At 45.0% G+C, this 21,541-nt stretch overlaps 2 protein-coding genes across 2 annotated transcripts in view; both read left to right on the top strand.

Annotated features, from left to right (window-relative positions):
• The window catches only part of ZEB2 (zinc finger E-box binding homeobox 2), a 114,836-nt gene that overhangs the window by 6,893 nt on the left and 86,402 nt on the right, over positions 1–21,541 (top strand). The gene's annotated exons all lie outside the window — the stretch shown is intronic.
• The window catches only part of GTDC1 (glycosyltransferase like domain containing 1), a 431,567-nt gene continuing 413,326 nt past the window's right edge, over positions 3,301–21,541 (top strand). The window contains exon 1 of the mRNA XM_083865293.1: positions 3,301–3,316. The gene's annotated coding sequence lies outside the window, so the exon portion shown is untranslated. The remainder of the gene's footprint in view (positions 3,317–21,541) is intronic.

The following is a 21,541-nucleotide window of genomic DNA, read 5'->3' as shown; positions in this document are numbered from 1 at the left end:
AAAAAAAAAAAAGGAAAAAAAAAGAAAAAAAAAATAGGCAAGCCTGCCTGCTGCCTTTAGTGAGTGGGAAGTGAGTCTTGTGTTCTCTGCCTGGAGAAGTTTGGAGGCAGCTAGACTGAGGCTGGGCTGTGGGGAGGCAGCTGTTCCCTGTGCAGCCCAGGTGGCAGCGGGCACAGCGGGCACCCCCAGCGCTCCCGGGGCCGGGCACCTCCCCAGGGCCGGGAATCCGTTGCGAGGAGATTGAGATTATTCCGAGAGTCTTCACTGAGCAGCCAGACAAATGTGCTGCTACCACCTCCAGGAAAAATAAAAAAAAAAAAATAAAAGCACCTGGAGATAGGTATTAAAAATTAATGCCATAAATGCGAGTGGCCAGGGCGCAGTGATTACCCAGCCACGTTTTCTCGGTGCAGATTCATGTCCAGGGGAGGCTGTTTTTCTCTGTCAAGTCGGATCTATTTATTTTTTCTTCCGAGTTTCGAGAAACCCAGTGAATTTGGAGATTAGTGCCTGATTTACTGTTTGCCCATTTGTGAACCATTCGGTACTTACTGGTTTTGCTTATTGCACACGCTTGGCGAGGAAAGTTTTGGGAGAATTTGTAATTGCTGCAGGAAAATGCGTTTGATGGCTCGGAAAAGGCGTATTTGAAAAGGGGAAAAAAATGATAAGGGAACCATTACAAGTTAATTATCGATGATTATACATAGCCAACTGCCCAAGGTAGAGGAAATATATGGGAGAGTGAGATTCAGGCTCTCAGGACAGGCTGGTAATATTCCCCAAGAAAAATGTGTGTCTCCCTTTAGAGTGGAAAGAAGGGTGTTGATTCTTTTACAGCAGCCCCATATTCATTCCAAGAAATAGGAAATTCTTCGCCTCACAACAGTTTTTGGCATCTGCATTATCCCAGTGCTTTTAAGGTGCATTTTCTCCTCTGTGAAAGAGAACTCTTTGTCCTTTTTTTCCCCAAGACCATGGCTTCCCAAGGTAGACACTATTTTGTGCCTGTCACAGAGAAAGGGAGTGCAGGTTTGCAGTGCTCACAGACAATTGATTGTCTGCCCTAATGTGTTTCATTTACATGTTTATAACGTCAATAGTGCTGGGGTGTCCACTGTACCATTCATTCCAGCATTCCCACAAGGGTGCAATTGTCTGAATGGCCAAGTCAGACACCTTTTTGATTGCTCTTTACTTGTCTTTTTAGAGTATGGAGAAAAAGGAGAGGAAATCTGTGGTGCAGAAACACTAGTTGAAAATATTTCAGAATTAAACATCACCATTAAAGCAGACGTGAGCATTAGACAGACAATATATTTTAACTAAGGCTCTGAAGGTGGAAACAAATTCAGAATAGTGCACTGGTTAGTGCACACGACATCTAGTCCTGTTCCTTAATTTTTGGGGGCTTTTTAAGAATGATCCGTCGTTTTCATTTTCATTTCAGCCCCTGTAAGTGGCTGAAATTTCATTTCAGCCACCTCCTAACTCTTTGTATGCTCAACTGTAATTTGCTATATTTTCCCTACACATTTACATATCTCTGTTTATGCCAACAGCGTCAGCTAACCACTGGGAAACTCTGTAGAGAGAATAACTAGGCTGGGAGAAGTAGAGACTTTAAAAAGAAAAAATCAAGATCCAAATATTTCTTCATCAAATGGAGGGTTTTTTTTTAATTTTTGGTGGATAAAACGACAATGCCCAGACTTTTCCTTGCAGCACTTTAACTCACAGAGCTGTGCCCCAACTCCGATCCCCATCCTCCTGCTCTGCGAGCTCGCAGCAAAGTGTTTCGAGGAGTTCCCAAGTCAATGAAAGATCACTTTTGAAGGTGTGCTGTGCCCTTCTGATGTGCCACCCCTGTCCTTTATCACCCGGGGTGGCTTCTGAGGTTGGGGACAGAATAAATGAGGCACACAGCTTGTTGGGACCCATGGAGAGGTGTGTGTGTGTGTGCAGGCGCCTGCACCTCTGTGTGGTGTGCAGTGCACAGGGGAATGGGATGGAGAGGTGTGTGCTTAAAAATAACCGCTCGCATTTCAGGTTAGATCCATGATTCATTTCCCCCTCAAAAAGGATGCTGATCCCAGCAGCTACAATTAATGCAAGTCGACCTGCCCCATCCGTGATCATAAGGGCAAAGAGCATTGAGTCCTGGTAGTTTCTGCTCTGGAGGTAAAGAGAAAGAAAACTTTTTTTTTTTTTTTCCTTCTCTATATAATTTTTGTGGTAATTTTTTTTTCTTTTTTTAAGCCTGTTTGTGGAGAGATTTTTTTTTCCCTTTTTTTTTTTTGTGCCTAACAGGGAAGACACAGTAGATGCACCGTTAGCTGAACCCCTGACACGGCGGTCTTTTGAATGCCTTAGGTATGATTTCACTTTCGCTCACATCAATGCTGACCTGAATGCCTTTCATATCTGATCCGCTGTGTCTCTCCCAGTAAACATCCCCTGAGGGGAGAACAAAGAAAGGAGCTCTTCTTCTTCTTAATCACAATTCAGCCCATTCACCGCCGGCAGGCTACATTTGCATTCTGCAACAGAAAGCCAAGATGAAAAGGAAAAAAAAAAAAAAAAAAAAAAAAAAAAAAAAAAAAAAAAAAAAAAAAAGAGTGAGAAGAAGGGGGGAAAAAAGCAGAAGGGTGGAGGCTGAGTAAAATAACTTAGGTGTTTGTAGCTGTTTGTTGGGCTTCCCCTAGTTACAAGCCTTATATAGATCCTGCTCTACCCAGCCTTGGCTCTTCTGACAGGCAGATAGTGTTACAAGATGGCATGCCTGTACTATTCATGGCCACTCGCTCTAACACTTGAGGTAGAAAGTGTCAGAGAGGGATCAAATTCTACTCTGAGAAGTCTGTTATAGTTAGGGTCAGGTGTGTGTACTCTCAGCTCTTGACTGCTGCCTATTATTTTGTTTTAATTACTATTATTGTTTACTCGCCATGACCTTGGGGGACATGGGGGGATGGCAGGGGGCAAAATCGCCTTTTCCCCAGTTGAGATGCGATATTATTATTATTATTATTATTATTACTATTATTATTATTATTATTATTCCTATATATATATATATAATTTTTCCCCTATTTTTTGTGAAGCGTTGTGCTGGGTGTTGTTTGGGCTGGCCAGGCCGGTGGCCGGGGTGGTGGCCGCAGTGGTGGCAGTGGCCGCAGTGGTGGCAGTGGCAGTGGCGGGGGTGTCCCCTGGGCTGGCGACCAGCCCGGGCTGTCCCGACCCGTCGGGGAAAAGCAGCGACTCAGCGAATCCTCGGCGGCACCAGAAAATGCGCACGGAGGAGGAGGAGGAGGAGGTGGTGGAGGTGGAGGAGGAAGGCGAGATTTGTGGAAGTTTCCGCAGCCGGGGCTCCCTCGTGGGGTTTTGTAGCCACGTTCATGTGCATTTTCCTGCTGTCCCCCCATCCCTGTGTGTGTCCCCCCCTATAGCTGTTTGTTTGTTTCTCAGAAGCTCTTCTGTGCTTTTTAATCAGACAGTTTTCTAGAAAAAAAATATTGAGGTCTTTGGTCGTAGCCACTTTTTTCTCACCAAGAGGAGGTTTATTTATAACTGGATCCTGCTTACTGAGAAGTATTTAAGCCCTTTCAGGCAGAGCTGTCAAAATTTCCTGTGTTGTTTGCCTCTATTTGCAACATGCAAAAAGTAATATGCAGTTGCTGGTGTTGGAATAACCGGGGTAGTGCAGAAATCTCAAGTGACAAGTTTTCAACTACACTATCTCCTGCCGACCAAACTGTCATTTTTATTTTTTTTTCCCAGAAACCACTTTTAAGATCCTAACAGGTTTTTTTTTTATTTTATTTTCATTCCCCCCATCAGCAAATAGATTAAACGTGCTAAAGCAACTTCGAGAGGGAAGAACAGTTTGAACAATGAGAAACGGGGAGGGATGTCTTATTTTCCTGTAGCTGCTATGGCAGATTTCACTCATAAGGAGCACACTAACCGAGATGTTACCAGTTGAACAGAGGCATGTGACACAGATTCCTGATTTTTTTTTTTTTTTTTTTTCCCCCAGAAGATTTACAGAATTTACAAAAAGAGATTATCTCTACACCTTCCACCCTCCTAACCACCCCCATGACCCAAGCAATGGAGGATTTAGGCAGATTTACTTCAGTAAACACCTTTGGACACTTGGGGGGAAAAGTAGGAGTCTGTTTGCAAAAGCAGGGCTTTTGTTAAGTGAGGTGCTGGATAATGCTTTACCAAGCAGCTGTGATATTAACCTACCCAGTAATGCTGGAAAGAGCCTTTAACTCCTTCTGCACTTCTGCAGGTGCTGGGCCCGGCCTGGGGGCACAGGGGTGTTTTTTGGGGGGGACAGGCTGATGGAGGAAGCCACAGCAGCCGCTCCGCCTGGCACATCTTTGCTTTGGTGGCAGCTGAAGCTTTTCAGGATCAATCCATGGGAGCCAAGGGCTGGGGAGAGCTGCGGGCATGGGCAGGAAAGGGCTGCCCCAGCAGTGAGGGTTCACCTGGGTGTGTGCCCGCGCCCAGGCACGCTCTGTACCTACTCCCTCTGGGATGTAACATCACCCAAAGCCTCTCTAGGAACGTTCCCGAGCGCTGCTAAGGCGGGAAGGTCAATTTAGGATTCGCATTCGAGCAGCAGAACAGCTGAGAAGTTACGCCGGCAAACCTGTACGAGTGACTCCCCGAGAGCTCCCAGGCTCCAAGGAAAGCCAACAGCTCTCTGGGAGCTTCTCGTTCCCAGAAGTGAACTTTTTTTTTGGCTGCTTTCTGAACTGTTAGAAGCAGGAGCTAACAAGTTATTTATTTTTGCTGGGCAGGAGAATAACTTTCCAGGTGGTTTCTTTTTTTTTTTTTTTTTTTTTTTTTTTTTTTTTTTTTTTTTTTTAAGCTGGAATAAGATTGCTTCATTTGAGGATTGTTGTTGTCGAGGGTTCTTTTTCCCTTCTTTTTCTTTTCTTTTTTTCTCTTTTATTTTTTTTTTTAAAGTGTAGGTGTCAATGCTAGAGCAGCCACAAATGTGTGAGAAAGCAAAGGGTATGAGACATGACAGAATTAAAGGTGTTTGCTATGTTGTTACCCGTGTGTCAAGCTGCAAGCTCCCTTTGTCACAGCCTCCTGGAGATTTGATAGTGCGGATCCGCTTCCCTTCCAAGTGATACAGCAGTTTCTGACTGGGGGGGGGGTTTCATGCTGGCGTGGTTGCATTTGCCTCCCCAAGTGTGTTCAAACACCTCCACAAGGCACACACCCCATCACTCCCAGCTCACACAAGGGTGCTGTGCTCTGGAGCACCAGGACAAGCAGCCACAGCATCCCAGGCTCTGGCATGGAGCGTCGTTTGGCAGGAATGTCATCTGCCAAATCATCCCATAATTACGTTTTATGTTATTTGTATGAATGACCAAGCATGCAGTATTCCTTTTTTTTTTGAAATCAAAGGAAGGCTTAAAAAAAATGCGTTTTTGAATACTTTCAGACCATGGTCAGGTCACAGTTTGGGAGTTGAATTAAACTGATCTCATTTGTGATCTAATTGAGGTTGGCAACGACCTTAGCAGTAGCAATAACACACAAATACAAATCAAAGAGCAGAATTCAGCAAATCAGATCTTTTAGCTTGAATCCTGCCTGGGAGTTATTCTCCGAGTGCCAACAGAGAAGTTAAACTTTGTCCCGCTTCTCAGCGGCGAGTGCGAGCCTTGCATATTTTTCGAGTCTGACAGGAAAGTTGGGTCGGAGGGATGGGGACACAAAGGCGACGAGGGAGCTGGTGGCTCCTCGGACAGGAGCGAGGCACAGCCACTCCTCACGGCTGTTTGTGGAGAGCCCAAGTGGCACAAGGCGCGGGAGGCGCAACGGGGGAATCTGGTCAGGAAAGGGCTGGGAAGAGGAATAGGTCGCCGCAAACAGATTATTCCAAGCGGAAAAGTCGAGGCAGCTCCCTTATCTTTACATCTATCGCTGCGGATTCCAGGAATGTAATTACCAGCGTGGTTGCGAATTGTTGACAAATTTCCCCGGCTCTGTCGGGAGCGGCGGGGCCGCAGCAGCCGCGCCCGGGCCGCCACCGGCCCCGACGGTGCGGGAACTGTGCGGGGCCCGGGGCGGAGCGGGGAGGTTCCCCCCGGGCAGAGCATCCCCGGCTCCGAGTGCCCCCCGCCCCGAGCCGGGATCTGCGGGTCACATCCCCCGGGACCCCCATCCCCTGGAGACCCCCGAGCCCTCCCCGCAGGTGGGCGGCTCGGTGGGGCACAGCCCGAGCGCCGCCGCCCCCGGGGAGCATCTCCCCTCCCTCCCCATCCCTGCGCCCCCCGGCAGCGCCGCCCGGAGCGGAGCGGAGCGGGCTGGGACTGGAGGCTGGGGGCTGGAGGATGGAGGCTGGGGGCTGGAGGCTGGAGGCTGGAGGATGGAGGCTGGAGGATGGAGGCTGGGGGCTGGAGGATGGAGGCTGGGGGCTGGAGGCTGGGGGCTGGAGGATGGAGGCTGGAGGATGGAGGCTGGAGGCTGGAGGATGGGGGCTGGAGGATGGAGGCTGGAGGATGGAGGATGGAGGATGGAGGCTGGGGGCTGGGGGCTGGAGGATGGAGGCTGGATGCTGGGGGCTGGAGGCTGGAGGCTGGGGGCTGGGGGCTGGAGGCGCGCCCGCACTGCGCTGCGCTGCGCTGGGGCGGGGGCGTGCGGAGCCGCCCGGGCCCCCCCGCTCGGGGCTCGGGGCAGAGGTGTGAACCGCCTCTGTGGGGCGGGGGACGGGGCGCGCACACCCCCGCGGTGCCGGCGCTGCCGAGAGAAGCGCTCCGCGCCGAGGTGCGAACCCCTCCCGGGACGCCGCTCCCGGGATGCTGCTGGGCCCCCCTGGCCCCCCTCGGCCCCGGCCCCAAACTTCGTTCCCAGGAGGGAGGGAGCGCAGGGGAAGCGGCTCGGCGCTGCTGCCCGAGCTCCTCCCGCCTCTGGGGTTTCGAGTGTGTCCTCAACTCCCCCCCCTTCCCCACCCCTCCCCTCCTCCGGGTCATTATTTTCTTTGACTAAAACCTGTTTACTCGCCTCTTTGTTTTTTGACGTTAAACGAGTTTCCATCTCCTACTCCTGCGGATCTCTAAGAAATAGATAAACCATTATATTTCCCCCTTCCCCCCCTCCCGCTCGTATTTTAAAGCAGCGATCCTGACAGCGGTACTATTATTGCACTTTATGTTTTAGTGGATGTTTGCTGTTGCTAGTTACAGCAACACTTATCATAAGACAGCAAGAAAAGAGTAGTCCCTGGTAATTAAAGTAATGAAATATTCATTTACTCTACCTTTTCAGTAGTCTCACAAATTAGGCTGCTACATTTAATGCCTGCACTGCCTCTGTTTTTATTATAATGGCAGCTTTCGCATCTGCAATTAGGACTAATTCTGACAGTTACAATTTCTGAGGGATGGTAAACAGTGAACGAGATGTGCAGCAGTGGTATTACACGTGAAAAGCCCTTGTCTCTTTAACCTTGTTGTTTTTTTTTCTCGCAGAGGTTACCTTTTCCCGATGGTGCAAAATCGACTTGACATAACTGTTCATCAGTTTCAGGGTTTTCCCTGGAGGTATTTGCATCAAATCAGCCCAGTCAAGCTTCAAGTTGAAATTGGCAGCCCAGAAACTGACAGGGTAGGGACTGGGAAAGAGACAGCTAAAGTGCAGGCAGCGAGCTGACAGCAGCGGCGGGCAGGCAGGGGGGAGAGGGCTCAGCACCCGGGGCTGCCGCCCCTCGTTCCCCCGAGTCCCCCCCCAAGTCACCCCAGGGCCCCCCAAGTCCCACCCTGAGCCGCCACCGAGGGGCTGAGCACCGGGAGCCCGCCCCCGGTGTCTCGGGCTGGGGAGGGAGGTGGGTGTCAAAACCCCCATAAATTGAGGGGGAAAAAATAATTAAAAAAAAAAAAAAAAAAAGAAAAAAGTGTTGGGGAAAAAGAGAGAAGTGCCGAGCTGAAGTTGCTGGCGCTAACAAGCTTATTTTGCTGCGGTTCTTTACCGGGGCGATGTTTTGCACCAGGACTGTTGAGAGAAGTGACGGGAGGAGGTTGTTGATACCAATGAAAACATATTTTGATCAGCTAAAAAAAAAAAACAAATCAAAAAAACAACAACTCAGAGAGACGTTCATCTGCAAAGATAATTGCATTAGAATCAAAACAAACATTTCCTTGAATATGTTATTTCATTTATCCTCTGTCACGGGGAGGAGGGGGGTCTCCAAGCAGGGACAATGTGAAAATTAATTTTTAATAGATTTTTTGGACAGATTGAGATCGTTCCCTGTGACACCCCTCCCACCCTGAAAGAATTTTACTTATTTGCAAATAATTCCAAATCTGATGTAGTTTGGAAGGGAGCAACACACCAAGGAACAGGCAACACCACCAAAGACCCATTCCCTCCTTAGAGGTGAAAAAGAGCAAAGCTGCGTTACTTTCCTAGAGGAAGAAAGCTGACAATATATATCTTTTTCCTCCCTAAATATATATCTGTGGTCTTTACCAGATGATTAAAAATCCCTCTCACTTTTCCTACCAGACTTGTGCTAAAGTAAGCCTTGCTTTCAAACAGTTTTTCAGCTGTGTGTGTGACAGGCATTGGCTGATCTGCTGATGCCCATTCGACAGGCACTGTTGAGCTAAAGTGGTGTGACGGCACAGTTTTGTTAAGCTGTGAACAAAGGGCTGGAGATGCCTCGCTGGCATCATCCATGTGCATATTGGCCTTGTCACAGTTTTGCTTGATTTAATGCTCTGTTTATTCCTAGATATTAGAACTTAAATTCCAAACAATATGTTTTCATATACTACACACAAACTTTATTTTAAAAGCTTTCGCTCCCGAGAACCGCAGATTCGTTTGCCTGCCCAACATCCGCGCGGCAAACGCTTAAAACGTGGCTCCCAGGAAAATAGGTGGCCGGTAGCCTCTTAACTGTTATCCAGTTAAAAAATGGGATTTCAGTTTTAAAAAGTCTTAGAAGGGTAAAAGATTTATTTCTTCTTTGATCATTTGTTGAGAGTTGTTATTTATTTCAACAGTGGATTTTCTTATAAGCTCCTAAGGAGAGGTCACCCCGTGTGCAGGCAGGGCGCGGGATGGACTTTTCCAGTGCCATATCATCCCAGAAGTGTTGCTGGGATAAAAGCAGTGCCTTGCAAGTACCTGTAAGCACAGTCAAGGGACTATTGACAGGCAGAAAGACAGCTGGGTTGGTGGAAGGGAGCAGGAAGCCGGATTAAGATTAGAATATATATCTCTATGTTCATTAGGTGGCCACAACTTTGTATCTCAGCAGTTCATCAAGAGAAAATGTGAGTGTGTGGAGCTATATTTAGGCTTGGCTCTCTTCTCTTAGAGATGCCACAGGCTTTATCTGGAGAAAGTTTTGGGGTTTTTTCTCCCCTTCTTCGCCGCCTTTCTAAACTCCCTTCAGGTTTGCTGCAAGTGTTTGCTAAGAGATTAGTTAGGCAGCTTCCATGGCGGAGGTAGCCCTGGGAAGCAGCTTGTTGCTGGGAGGAATGCTCAGTAGGTCAGTGCATGAAGATAGAAGGAGCTGCCCAACTGAGGCCAGGGATCAGGTATTTTCCTCTTTGTCTCCTACCAGAGACAAAGTGCTTATGGAAAGGTTTGTGGTGAGACATCAAATCCCAGCAGGAGCACAGATGTTCCCACTTTTACAGGCTTACCAATGAACATTTCAGCTTAAACAAGTTTATGGAATAAAAGATTTATTTCTTTTTCCTTAGTAGATGCAGCATCTTACTTGGACTGTGCAAAGATTTTATCACTCCAGCCACTCAGGGTCCTTTGGTCCAGGGCATGGGGCTTTACTCGAGGGCTGTGAGTAGGGATGGGAGAGAGGAAAGGAGGGGGCGGAGGGAGTGCTCAGCAAAATGAAAGTATTCCTTCTCCAAACAGTACAGTCTAGAGCCTAAATCTGAAATTGAATCTGCTGAGCAAAACCTGTACAATTTTTCTACCTGCCCTCAGTCTGCTTCCTTTCAGGGATGACAGTTTTACTAACTGAAATGAATGGGCTCTCTCGCTCGGGTACCTTTCCTCAGTGCGCTTTTACATGGAGTACTTCAAACACAGAGCTGGGTGATATATGTAGGGGGACAGCTTGCACAGAATAAGCTTTAATGGTTAATTTTTGTATAGCTTTATAAATGAAAGGGACTTAAACCTACTAGCAGTATAGATCACAAGACCTTATGTGGTCTATTCTTCTCTAGATGCACAAGAGATTTACGTGCCTAAGTCCCATAAGAGTTAATGGGAGTTAAGCATGTAAATCTCTTCCACAGTGAGATAATAGACCCTTTTATGTATGGATAGCTGGATTCTTACAAAAATCACCTACTGAACAGTAGACTTTACGTCCTGCCCTCTTAACAAATATTTATAAAGCGAACAGGCCAGCAGATGAGACCAGGAGCCCCCCAAGTTGCCTCCAAATCACAGAGACCTCTGTGCTCCCATGGAGACAGTCCCGGGTCTGCCTCATCCCCGTCCTTCCTGGTCTCAGTGCACTGTGGGTGACATTGCTGGTCTAGTTGGGATGTGGTCTCACAGAGGCTGTTGTGGTGTCTCACTTCTTGGCAAGTCCTGCTTGGTGGAGTCTTCTTGCTCTGTGGATTGCACAGAAGATTGGGAGGGTGAGAGCTGCCACCTCTCTTCTGTAAATGTCAGGGTGCACCTTCCCTGTGTCCCTGCCCCTCAATCCACCTCTGCTGGGGGATTCACAGCCCCAAGGTGGGAGAGTCCCAGCAGGACTATCCCAGGTCTCTGGTAGAGCACAGTGGTGGTGGCACTGTGTCCCAAAGCCCAGGTGCTGCTAGTGCTGCACATCTGCTCCCTTCCCGCTCCGGTGTGACCTCACTCCCTGGGAAAGCCAGGAGGCTTTTCCTCCAATGGGAACAGTCTCATGCTTTTCCGTGGGGAGATATATATATATATATATATATGTCTAACTTGGCCGATCTGTGTCTGCCAGCCATGAGTCGGATCGAGATCTTTTCCCCCTGTAACATGTAGCTGGAGATGGCCGGTGCCACAGCACACGCGTGTCAGGAGCGATCCCCGCGTTCCGTGAGCCGCCGCTCTTTTTGCCATCATTGTTCCTTTCCATCACTTGCCTGCTCCTTCCCGATAGCGATCTGAGGGAGTTGGGCAAGCTGCAGACTTGCCAGCCCTCAGCTCCCAGGCCTGGCAAAGCACATTCTGGAAAAAAAAAACCCCAAACCTCTAACCCTTACACTGTGAGACTATCAGATTAAATCCAAGGGTTTCTACCAGCGGCGGGATGGGAAAAGCCCATTGTTTGTTGATTATCGTATCATCAGCCGCGGCTGATACGAGGATGCTCAAGGAAAACACACTTCGGTTACAGTTGATTTTCAGATTCCAAAATGGTGCTGCAAAGTCTGTGCATGCCTAATTATATTTTATGCTAGGCTGTGCAATACAAAATGTATGCTGCAGCAATCAGTGAGTTAACAGTATCAATCAATTTGTAAACAGATGAAGTCACTCATTCCCAAACTGGTTTTCCAAAAACAATTACTAAATTACAATAGAAAAAAATTGTACAGTTACTGTATTTGTGTGCTGTGTTACAATCAACATACCAGGGAAACAAAACAATTTAATGCAGAAAAATCATCATTCATCTATATTATAATTGCTTCTTTTTCACATCTACAGGGCGGTTAATTAAAATTGTGATTAAATGCGGTCGCGCTGCCTAAGATGTCTTGCCCAAAACAGGTGGTACAGAATTTAAAAGTAAAAAAAATGTAATTAGCATTGGAAATTGAGAAATTGCCTGTAAGAATCAGTGTTAATTTCAGTCAGTGATGAGGTAATTTATAAATGAATGCAGTGGAGGCTGTGCAAATGCACAATTGCCTTCCTGCCTATTCTTAGCATTCTCAGCATGCAGGTGAAAATGTTTTCAAAATATTGAGGTAATTTGAAAATCAATCCGTGCATTCCGTATCTTTCTTCCTTCCCAGTCGCAGCAAACACTGAACGAATGCTGCCAGAGATGGCACAATGCATCAGTTCTACACTTTTTGGGGAGTGATATTCCGTGTGTCGTGGCATCAGTTGGAGTTTAACTACACCAAATGTTTGGCTAAGATCCTTTACAAAGGCCAAAAATGTTGATTGAAGTCCCCGGTAATCCCGAATGTCTTCAGCTCCGGTGTGTGCTTAAACAACGTGGTATCAAAAAAAAGTAACAGCAACCTGCAGCGAGTTGAAATAGTGCAGCAGAGATACCAGGAAATAAAAGAGATGCTAATACGGCACGGAAATCATAATGATTTCTTGTTTAAAATTAGTACAGCGCACTCGAAAAGCCTCGGTAGTACTGATGCTTTCTGTAGGAACTCTCTTTTTCAACATGCATTTCAAATTTCATCCTGCAACCATGAAAGAATTGTTAACTAGGTTATGCATACAGAGATTTTCCCTGAGATGAACTTTGTTTATCGGCATTTTGGTGCTTTCTCCTGAACTTTCAGCTAGCAAATGAGAAATGCTAATTCCTAACAACAACAAAATAATACGACCTGCAGATACAAAAAGCTGGAGGCAAACCTGACAACAAACAGATATTAAAGATTTAAAATCTTCTTGACAGTCCAAAAAAAAAAAAAAATAATCCAAGGCACACATTGCTGGAACTGACATTTCCATGATTTGAACAGTCCTCGTCCCCCTGCTCAACTCCACAGAGAGCCCTGGCTTAGTTGTCCCCCCCATCCATTTAAAAATAACTCAGACTTTCGATAACGTGGATTGCTGGGCTGGAATATGGAAAAGCAGTTGGAGTTTTTTGAGCAGAGACTTACAGGTGTTGGTGTCAGGTTGCTGTAAAACACGAGCGCAGTGGCTTTTGAACAGAACATGCTTTAATTAAAGCAAGCTGGTCTTCCTACAGAAAGCCTGATCTACCCATGTAATTTAACTATTGAAGCTCTTTCTATTAATTTTTCCTTGACATACAATAATGAACTTTTCTTCCGGCTGACACTTGGTTGTGGTTTGGTTTTTTTTTATTTTTTTCCTCTTGATAAGCCCTGTGCACTTCAGAGGCGACTTCGATGCTGTTTAATTTACTCATACAAAAACCCCTGCGAAGGGATTAGGCCCATGAAGGGACAAGGGGAAGGCCACACGGTGCTGGTCCATGCTGGACTGCTGGGATGCTGCTGGGAGGCTGCAGCCAGGCTGCATCCATTGCTGGGCAGAGGATGCAGGTGGGATATGTGGTGGGTTGTTATCCCAGCCCTGTGCTGGCCGGGTTGGGGAAGGTGAGTGAAGCATCAAGTGCTCTCCAGCAAGTCAATTAACCTCACCGTGCTCATTTTCCCTGTCTATGAGACAGGGAAATACTGCTGAACTCATTCACAAGGCTTTTGCAGAGCTTGATATCTCCAAAGCGCTCTGCCATTCTGTGGGATTGAGGAAGAACAAGTATCATCCGTTGTTTCGTCAGAGGGCGAGTGGATGCCAAGGAATTTGTCTGAGAAAATTACAAATGTATGTTCCTAATAACCAGAATCTCAGAGTTTATTATACAACTGGTTATTCTAATTCAGAGGATGATATTGCTTTTAACTGCCCCCCCCACCCCCCCAGTTTTCTGCCACTGAATATAAAGAAGCGAAGGGTAATCACTGAAGCAATGATGATTATTGACTGAAAGGTATTTTACAGTCTGAGCTCCGTTATGTGGAGCTTAGCAAGCAGCTGCACTGGTGCATTTGAGCTCCTTATTTTGGTTTAGGGGCTCTAAAAATACATCAAAATCCCAGTGGACTAGGATAGGTGCAAATCCTGACCCGACGGCAGTTGATGGGGATACCTGGGTGACTCTGGAGGGACACGGAACAGCAAAGTAGGGTTTGATGCCCATGGTTGGTTTTAGTGGAAAACTGTAGGATCAAGCTGGTTTGGAAATTCAGGCTCATCAAACCAAGCCTAAGTTTTGGCTTTCTCTTTTCTGTCTTTTGTGAACTCAAAGGAAAGCAGGAGCTCAGGTATTGCTCTGCTGCCATACGCCAGTCCTCAGCCCCAGCCACATCCCTGGAGTTTTCTGGGCCTGTTCCCATGAGGAAAGACCAAATGCCATGAGAAACATGAGCAGGATTTGGCCCCGAACAGGCAGTGCTCACTACTGCATAAACTGAGCCATGGCCATTGTAGTGGTGGGGAAGTGCAGTGAAGGAAAAGTAGCTTCGCGGATTCCTAAAATAGAAAGTAAACGTAAATATTTCTACTTTGCATGTCAGATTTCAATCACTTCTCAAAACAACTGAGCTTCTTGATTTAATTAATTACGGCTTCTTCTTTTTTTTTTTCTTTTTTTTTTTTTTTTTTTTTTTTTTTTTTTTTTTTGTGTGCGTGTGTGTAAGTGTGTGTCTTCGGAAAGAGCCAAATGAAAATATCCTCTTTGTTTCCCCTTTGGAACTACTGGAGCTTTCCTCGAGTTTTAACTCTTCCTCCACCCCAACACCCCCAGCCTTCGTTTTTCTATGCTCGTCTTATTGCTGCTGTCCCATGGCAAGCCCCAAAGCCTGGAACATTTTGTAACGACTATGTGACAAATTGTTGGGCTTTTATTCACGTTGGACATCTTTTGCCAGGACTGCTTGTTGTTTTTTCTGTTTGGCTGTGTCATGGGACCAAAGGTGGCTGCTTTTGTGCAGCATGTCAAATCTGGTTAACATGCAGCCATTTATCTTTAAAACCCACTCCTGCACAATGGCAGGAGTGTATTGGGCCACTTGTATGGGCTCCAAGCATCAAACATATATATATATATATATATATATATATATATATATATATATACACAAAATTTTTTCTGTGCCATCCTCTCTATATGTGTGGATGCACCTCGAGATGAGGCACTGCAGTGAGCAGGTCATGCAGCAGACAGGATGTTTCATAATTTTGGGAACCTTTTAGAGACAAATTGTACAGGGCAAGTGTAGTGTAACTGAACTGCTGGTTGCCCAGTGAAGTGTAGAAAATCAGATACAGCACAGCCTGAAAGAATGAAACAAGAATTCATATCTATGTATGTACACGGTACTTTATAAACAATTCATATGCAGAGAAAACCGCATTTATTCTCTTTTTCTCTGCTTATATTTGAGGATTGAGCATGGGGTGTGTGTGTATAAATGTGTTTCTGTGCATGGTATATATTCATACAAATAATATGCCACAGGATATGGCAATAGTCGTATGTGTGATGCATTTATATGCATAAGTGGTAGGTTTGCAGGTTAATGCCTGCTTGACTCTCTGTGTGTATGTGTAAATGATGGAAAGGTGCTCAGCACGATGAAAAGATGAATTATCCTAGAAATAAAATAAAATAAAAAAGCCACAAACTTCCACAGCAAAGTTTGCCGTGGGTGTTTTTCTAATATTTACGTCAGGCAGAAAGACTTCTGATGAGCATGATTTCCTTATAGATATGGCAATAATTATCAAATAAAGAAGCTGAGAAAGAAATGGGAAAGTTTGATTCACCAGGAAAATGAGGGCTGGCTGCTAAGTCTTGGTGCCTTTTTGCAGTTGAAGCATTTGTGATAGTGGGACTCAATGTTTTTTTAATGATTTGCTGTGTTGTGTAATAATTATACATATAGTGCAGTGAGGTTACTTGAAGAAACACCATGCTATGTATGGGGGTTTTTTTTTTGAGTAAAGGACCCAGGAGATTGCTTTTCACTTTGAAAACAATCCCTAATATCAGGAAAATGCTCTGTTTGTTTATGCGTACATAATGCAAGTTTGTCCGCCTGGGAACTGCAGCAAATGGGAGAAGTATGCATGGATTTCACAGGTAACAGGATTACGTGGGCACATAATTGATCCATTTGGAGAAAAAAATGACAGTGCTCTAAAGATGCCTAGGCTTTGGAGATGGAGTTTATGAAACAGGCATTTGTAAATTCAAAGGAATCAATATGTCAATTTTATTACATCTCAGGACCAGCTGGGCATTAAAGGAGCAGTAGCCTTTTTAAAATTGCAGCTGCGTATTCTTGCATTGTGTACCTTTCTTTAAAGGCTTTGAATTTCAGAAAACGTACTTTTAGCAGCGCTTTGCACCTTTTCAGTGACTGGTCTGCATGGACAAAAAAAAAAAAAAAGACACAAAACATTATATTGTGTTAGTTTTCCTCTTAAGCCTCGATTGGTAAAAACTGCCAGGCTTCAATTATACCGTGCAAAATTCTTACTAATAAATATACACATGGAAGGAGGCAAAATGCCTGTTCCTATCTCAGAGGTTGAAAAAAATATTTGAGGTTTTACATCGAGGGCTCAGCACATGTTGCAGGGGCAGCGTTATAACATGAGGTACCTGAAAGCATCCATTAAATACTGCACGTGAAATATGATGTGAATCATTGTAAAACGATATCTTCTCTTCCTTCTCAGTAGAGTTTAAACCCCCAGATGATTAAATTTAGTGAAAAGCTTGGGGTTTTTTTTTCCAGAGGACTGCAGTCTTCAGCTGTCCAGATTTGGAAATGTGAGTTTTCACACAAATTTGCGACGTGCAGCATGGAGGGAGATGTTGAATGGAATTTAGGTTGCGGCGGTGGTTGGTGCCCGTAGGCTCTCAGGGCCACCCCAAAGAGGCTCTAAATCTCAAAGATGCATTCTCAAAGAATTAATGGATGTGCACGTGGAGAGCAGGTTGTCCAAGGAACAATTGTGGCTTTCCAGAACATGTTGCACATCCTTTATCTGAAAGGCATTTGAGGGAGGGCTGTGTTGATAAAATCCACGAATGTCTCAAGCTTTCAGTAGATACCTTGTTTTCTTCTCTCCTCTGTTTGCTGGCGATGTTGTGGACCTGATGGCTACAGCTACTCTGCAACTCCAAACTGATTATTAACAGTGCCCAAACAATCACTGATTTGGGGTACCAGTCTCTGGACAACTCTAGTGCTTTCCACTGAAAATACACCTAAAAATATTTGAGTTTTTGAGTCCAAAGAAAGAGGTACTTGGGATTAATAACCAATGCTCCCTAAGACTTCTCTGCCTTCTCAGTTTCTCCTTTATCATGACCCTCTCTGATCTTCTATAATGTTCCTCCATCTCCTTTTGCACAGTTTCTTTTTGTTTGAGCTCACACTTTTCAGGCCAGCCTGGCTACAGACAAGTTCTCTCTATGGTGCTCCAACCTGCTCAGTAATTCTACCTTTTCTTGCTTGAGGAACTCTGCTTTCCACAAGGTATGGTTACAGTCTTTCTCCGGTGGTCTGCTAACATTTAACCATGTAGATGTAAATTAAATTACAGTGTATTATGCCATAAATGGGCTTATTATCATCAGAGAATCATAGGATCATCAAATGGTTTGGGTTGGAAGGGACGGCAAAGATCATCTAGTTCAAACCAATGTGCAAAGTAGGTGCAGTATTTTATATAGCTCTATTCTACTACAGCTTCAGCTCCCCTCAACAGAAGTATGAAGTGAATATGAAGGAGTTAAAAGACAAGCTTTCCCTGAAAGAGTATGGAGAAGTAGACACAAACAATACCAGCCGGCTAAGCAGTGATTTGTGGTCATAGACTTAGCATGAATTAAAACTTCATTGTGAATGATGCACCATTAAAACATTTTTTAAAAAATATTAATGTACTAAAGAAGACATGGAAAAAGAGGTTCACAGTGTTTTCATAGAAAGTTTGGCATCATAGAAAATAGAGATGACCACCTGCCAAGCAGTGATTCTCAGAACTGATGTGAGTACACAGAAATTGAATGGATGGAAACTATATAAACTCAATAGATAGGAGTTTATAAAAGTTTAGGAGTAAAACTTCCTTTCAGTGTAGCTTTGCTTGTGTGCTTGGGTGTAAAAGGTGTGATGTTGGACAGGGCTGAGAGCAACCTGGTCTAGTGGAAGGTGTCCCTGCCTGTGGCAGGGGGTTGGAACTGGATGATCTTTAAGGTCCCTTCCAACTCAAACCATTGCGTGATTCTATGTACACATCTGGTTCATCTCAGCCCTCCACCAGTGATGAGATGTTCACACAAGCCTTAGTTCTAACTGCTCTAAATTCACATTTTCCAAGCCCCACTGCAATCTTCACTTAAAAGATGTCATCCCTTTCCATGCTCGCTAGAGGAGAGCAAACAAAGGTAGGAAGAGTTGAAGAGACTTGGTCAAGGGTGAAAGCAGCTGGAACTAAAAACCAAAAACAAATAAAAACAGAGGTCATATTACGATTCTGGTTACCTCTGCACAGTCCCAGAGCCACTCCCTGGGTGGGCATCCTTTACAGTTTGTCTGTTCTTTGAATCTAACTCCAGGAGCAGAACGCGGCCTCCCAACGATAGGGTGGAAAAATGGCGAAACGCAATCCTGCCATGGGCCTGATTGATGGTCCTTCCACTGAGATCACAGCAGCTTCTTCTGAGACTTTTACAGTCTCTGCAGAAGTGTGGGAGGCACTGCCAATATCCGCAGATCATTGGCATGATAGACCGTAACGGCTTCTTCGGAGCCGTTCCGGTCTATCGTGTCAATGCGTACTTAGGGAGTCCTCAATGCATGGATCATTGACACGGCACTACATAACGGCTCCTTAGAAGCCATTACTGGGTATCAAGTCAATGCATACTTAGGGAGCCCTTAATGCACGGACCCACGCAAGTTGACTTGCTCTGAATACTAACAATCCTGGGGAAGAGTAGTTACTGCCTATGCCACGGAGGGGGATTATTAATACCCGCCTGCGACAGCTCGGCTCGGGCTCTGTGCTCCTGACGCCTCCCTGGGAGAGGTGAGGCCACTCCCAGGCTGGAGCACTGCACGGGAGAGCCCAAAATCACTGAACTTTCGCTCCTCCGCTGACATCTTTTCGTTTCATAAAATATGCACGAAACAGAAACGCTCTCAATTTGAGATGGGCATGCCAAGAGGCAGCCTGGGATGAAACATTTAAAGTTAAAGCCTTGAGAGTAAGCGGTTGCAGTGGGAATGCTGGCAGACCCTTGCACACGGAGCAGTAGTTCTGTGGATTTTGCTCCTCTCAACTACTTCGCTGTAGTTATCAAATATTCCATATATTTACAATGACCCTTGCAAGATGCTTACCATCAAGCTGGCAGAAGTGCTCCTCTAGAAGGAGAAATTGTTAAACATCCCATCATCCAGTGAGCAGTTTGTCTTGGATTTGTTGACCCAGTCCCTGAGGAACATTGGCTGAGACTTTCCAAATCGTCACCACGCCTCTGCTTTGACCTGCAAAGGCGCATCCCCTTCCTTTGGCTTCCCCCAGACAAGAGATCTCCGTACCGAGTTAAAAATGCTTCTAGTTTGCTGTTGTTGATATTTTTCTTTTGTGTTCTGCTTGCTGACTGACATCTGCTATCATGCTAAGCAGGTGTTCCTGTGTAAACGAACGTGCCCTGTTTGTGTTTCGCCATCCTCGCTACTGCGCACCCAAATGAGCAGCATGATTAAGAATCCTGTAAATTTTTGAAAGGAAACGGATGGCTGCCCTACTAGAACATAATTACACCGTTCCAACATCCGCAGCTCACTGCTGCAGCCGAGTTGGAGAACAGCAGAAATTAATAATATATAATAGCATCATTCTCGTAATTTATAAATGAAATAAAGTAGAGAGGAGATTCTGCTGATATGCATTTTCTTCTTAACTCTGCAAGACAAAGTATAGATTAGAATTTTACTGGGGTGAAACCTGGCCAGCAATATCACACTAGTTGCAAGTGTAGGGCCTGATTCATGAGAGGGATTTTGCTTAGGGAAAAGAGCTAATATCTTTTATTGGACTAGGGGAAAAAAAATGAATATACAAAGCCCTCTAAAGGCAGCCCCTAAAGCAAGGAGGCCAGGAAACCTCCACTGATCCTCTACCCACTTTTTAGCTTAATTCATTTGTAGGTACCGCAGGAAGAGTTTGCTGTGTGGTGGAATTTTTTTTTCCCTGGCTAAAATAATACACTATCATAGGTCACCCCCTCAGAGAGCAGAGAGGATTAATCAGCTAAAGATGTTGTCTAATCTCCCATTTTTGTTGAAAAACAGCAATGTTTTCAAAAACAATATTTTGAGCTCCAGAGATGTGCCAAAAGGAGCTGTACTGCGAATCCCTTCTCAAGCCAAGCCTTGGAGTTGGTGCTCTAATCTTGCCTCTCAACCCCTGCTTAAAAAAAAAGATACAACTTTCTGAAGACAAAGACATATTATTTGTAAAGACTAGACTGTATGACTTTTATTTTTTCCACTGCATGTTAAATGCCTTTTATTTTACTTCTGCAGCTGCCCAGATATGTTTGTCTGGGTGACGGCCCAGCTGAGTTCTACTCTTCCTGGGATAAACCATCTGGGAGAGCTACCAAAACCCCACAGCAGTGTTTACCTACAGGTTATTTAGGGACATTTTTATCAATTTTGACACTGTAAGACTCTAAAGAATCATAATTGCTTTGACAGGAAAGGTCAGCATGAACTCCCTAAGTTTAACACGGCAAACACAAATGTACACAGAAATACTTCTATTTTAAACTAAGGAATATGTTTGAGTCTTATTCTTCTAAAGGGCCCCCTTAATAATTTGTTTCTGAGGAAATATGTGCATATACAGATTTATTTCATTAACAGGTATTTATTTAAGTGGGCTGCACTGTATTTAAATCTCTGAATAGTTTCCATTACTTCCTCAGCTCACTTACTTCAAGTTGACTAATTTTAATAAGGCTAAGGTGCCTAGGGTCTTATTGAGTGTTCAGTTTGATCAATATGGCTAAATTAAAATAGTGCAAAATATAAGCAAATGTACTCTAACAACTCAGTGAAAAATGTGGAGTGCACCAAACATTGATTAGTGTTCCACAGACATTAATTTGTTGTTTTAAGTACACTAATGCTGCTCAGAAGCTGCATCTACCTCAGGCACACCCTGTGCAGCTTTCATGGCCCTGCTCTCAACCACAGACAGGATTTGGCTCTGTATCCTGCAGAAATCAGCTCTGCACAGCCTGGGCTCACCAAACCTGGCCCATTTCAGGGGGAATAGCATTCCTGCACCACTCACAGGGAAAGCTTGGATCACACCTAAGGGAAGCAGAAGGAGGACAGGTCTGATTATTTGCACGAGTGGAGACTGTTTAATAATCATATTCATTATGAATTTGAGGCCATACATCAACTCTATACGTGCATTTTTAAGACAGGCACAGACTCTTAGAGAAGTGGCTCTACGTGCAAGAAGGTATTTGTTTTTGCCCTCCTGTAACACCACAATATTATTGTCATGAAAGATTAATGTCAACCCCCACCTGGTATTAAATTGCTTTTGGTAGCCCTTGCATTCATGTCTTTCTGCACGAGACAAAACCACTTTTAAAGTAACTACATGCATCCTCAAGTGGAATGACTTTTATTACTGGGTTATATTTTATTTTTCATATGGTTTAGTTGTTTTGGTAGGTGTTTTTTCCCATGGATAT

Source organism: Zosterops lateralis (assembly GCF_965231275.1).
Source record: "Zosterops lateralis genome assembly, chromosome: 7".
NCBI classification, from domain to species: domain Eukaryota; kingdom Metazoa; phylum Chordata; class Aves; order Passeriformes; family Zosteropidae; genus Zosterops; species Zosterops lateralis.
The sequence above is the reverse complement of the archived record's forward strand: the minus strand, read 5'-3'. Positions and strand labels throughout refer to the sequence as shown.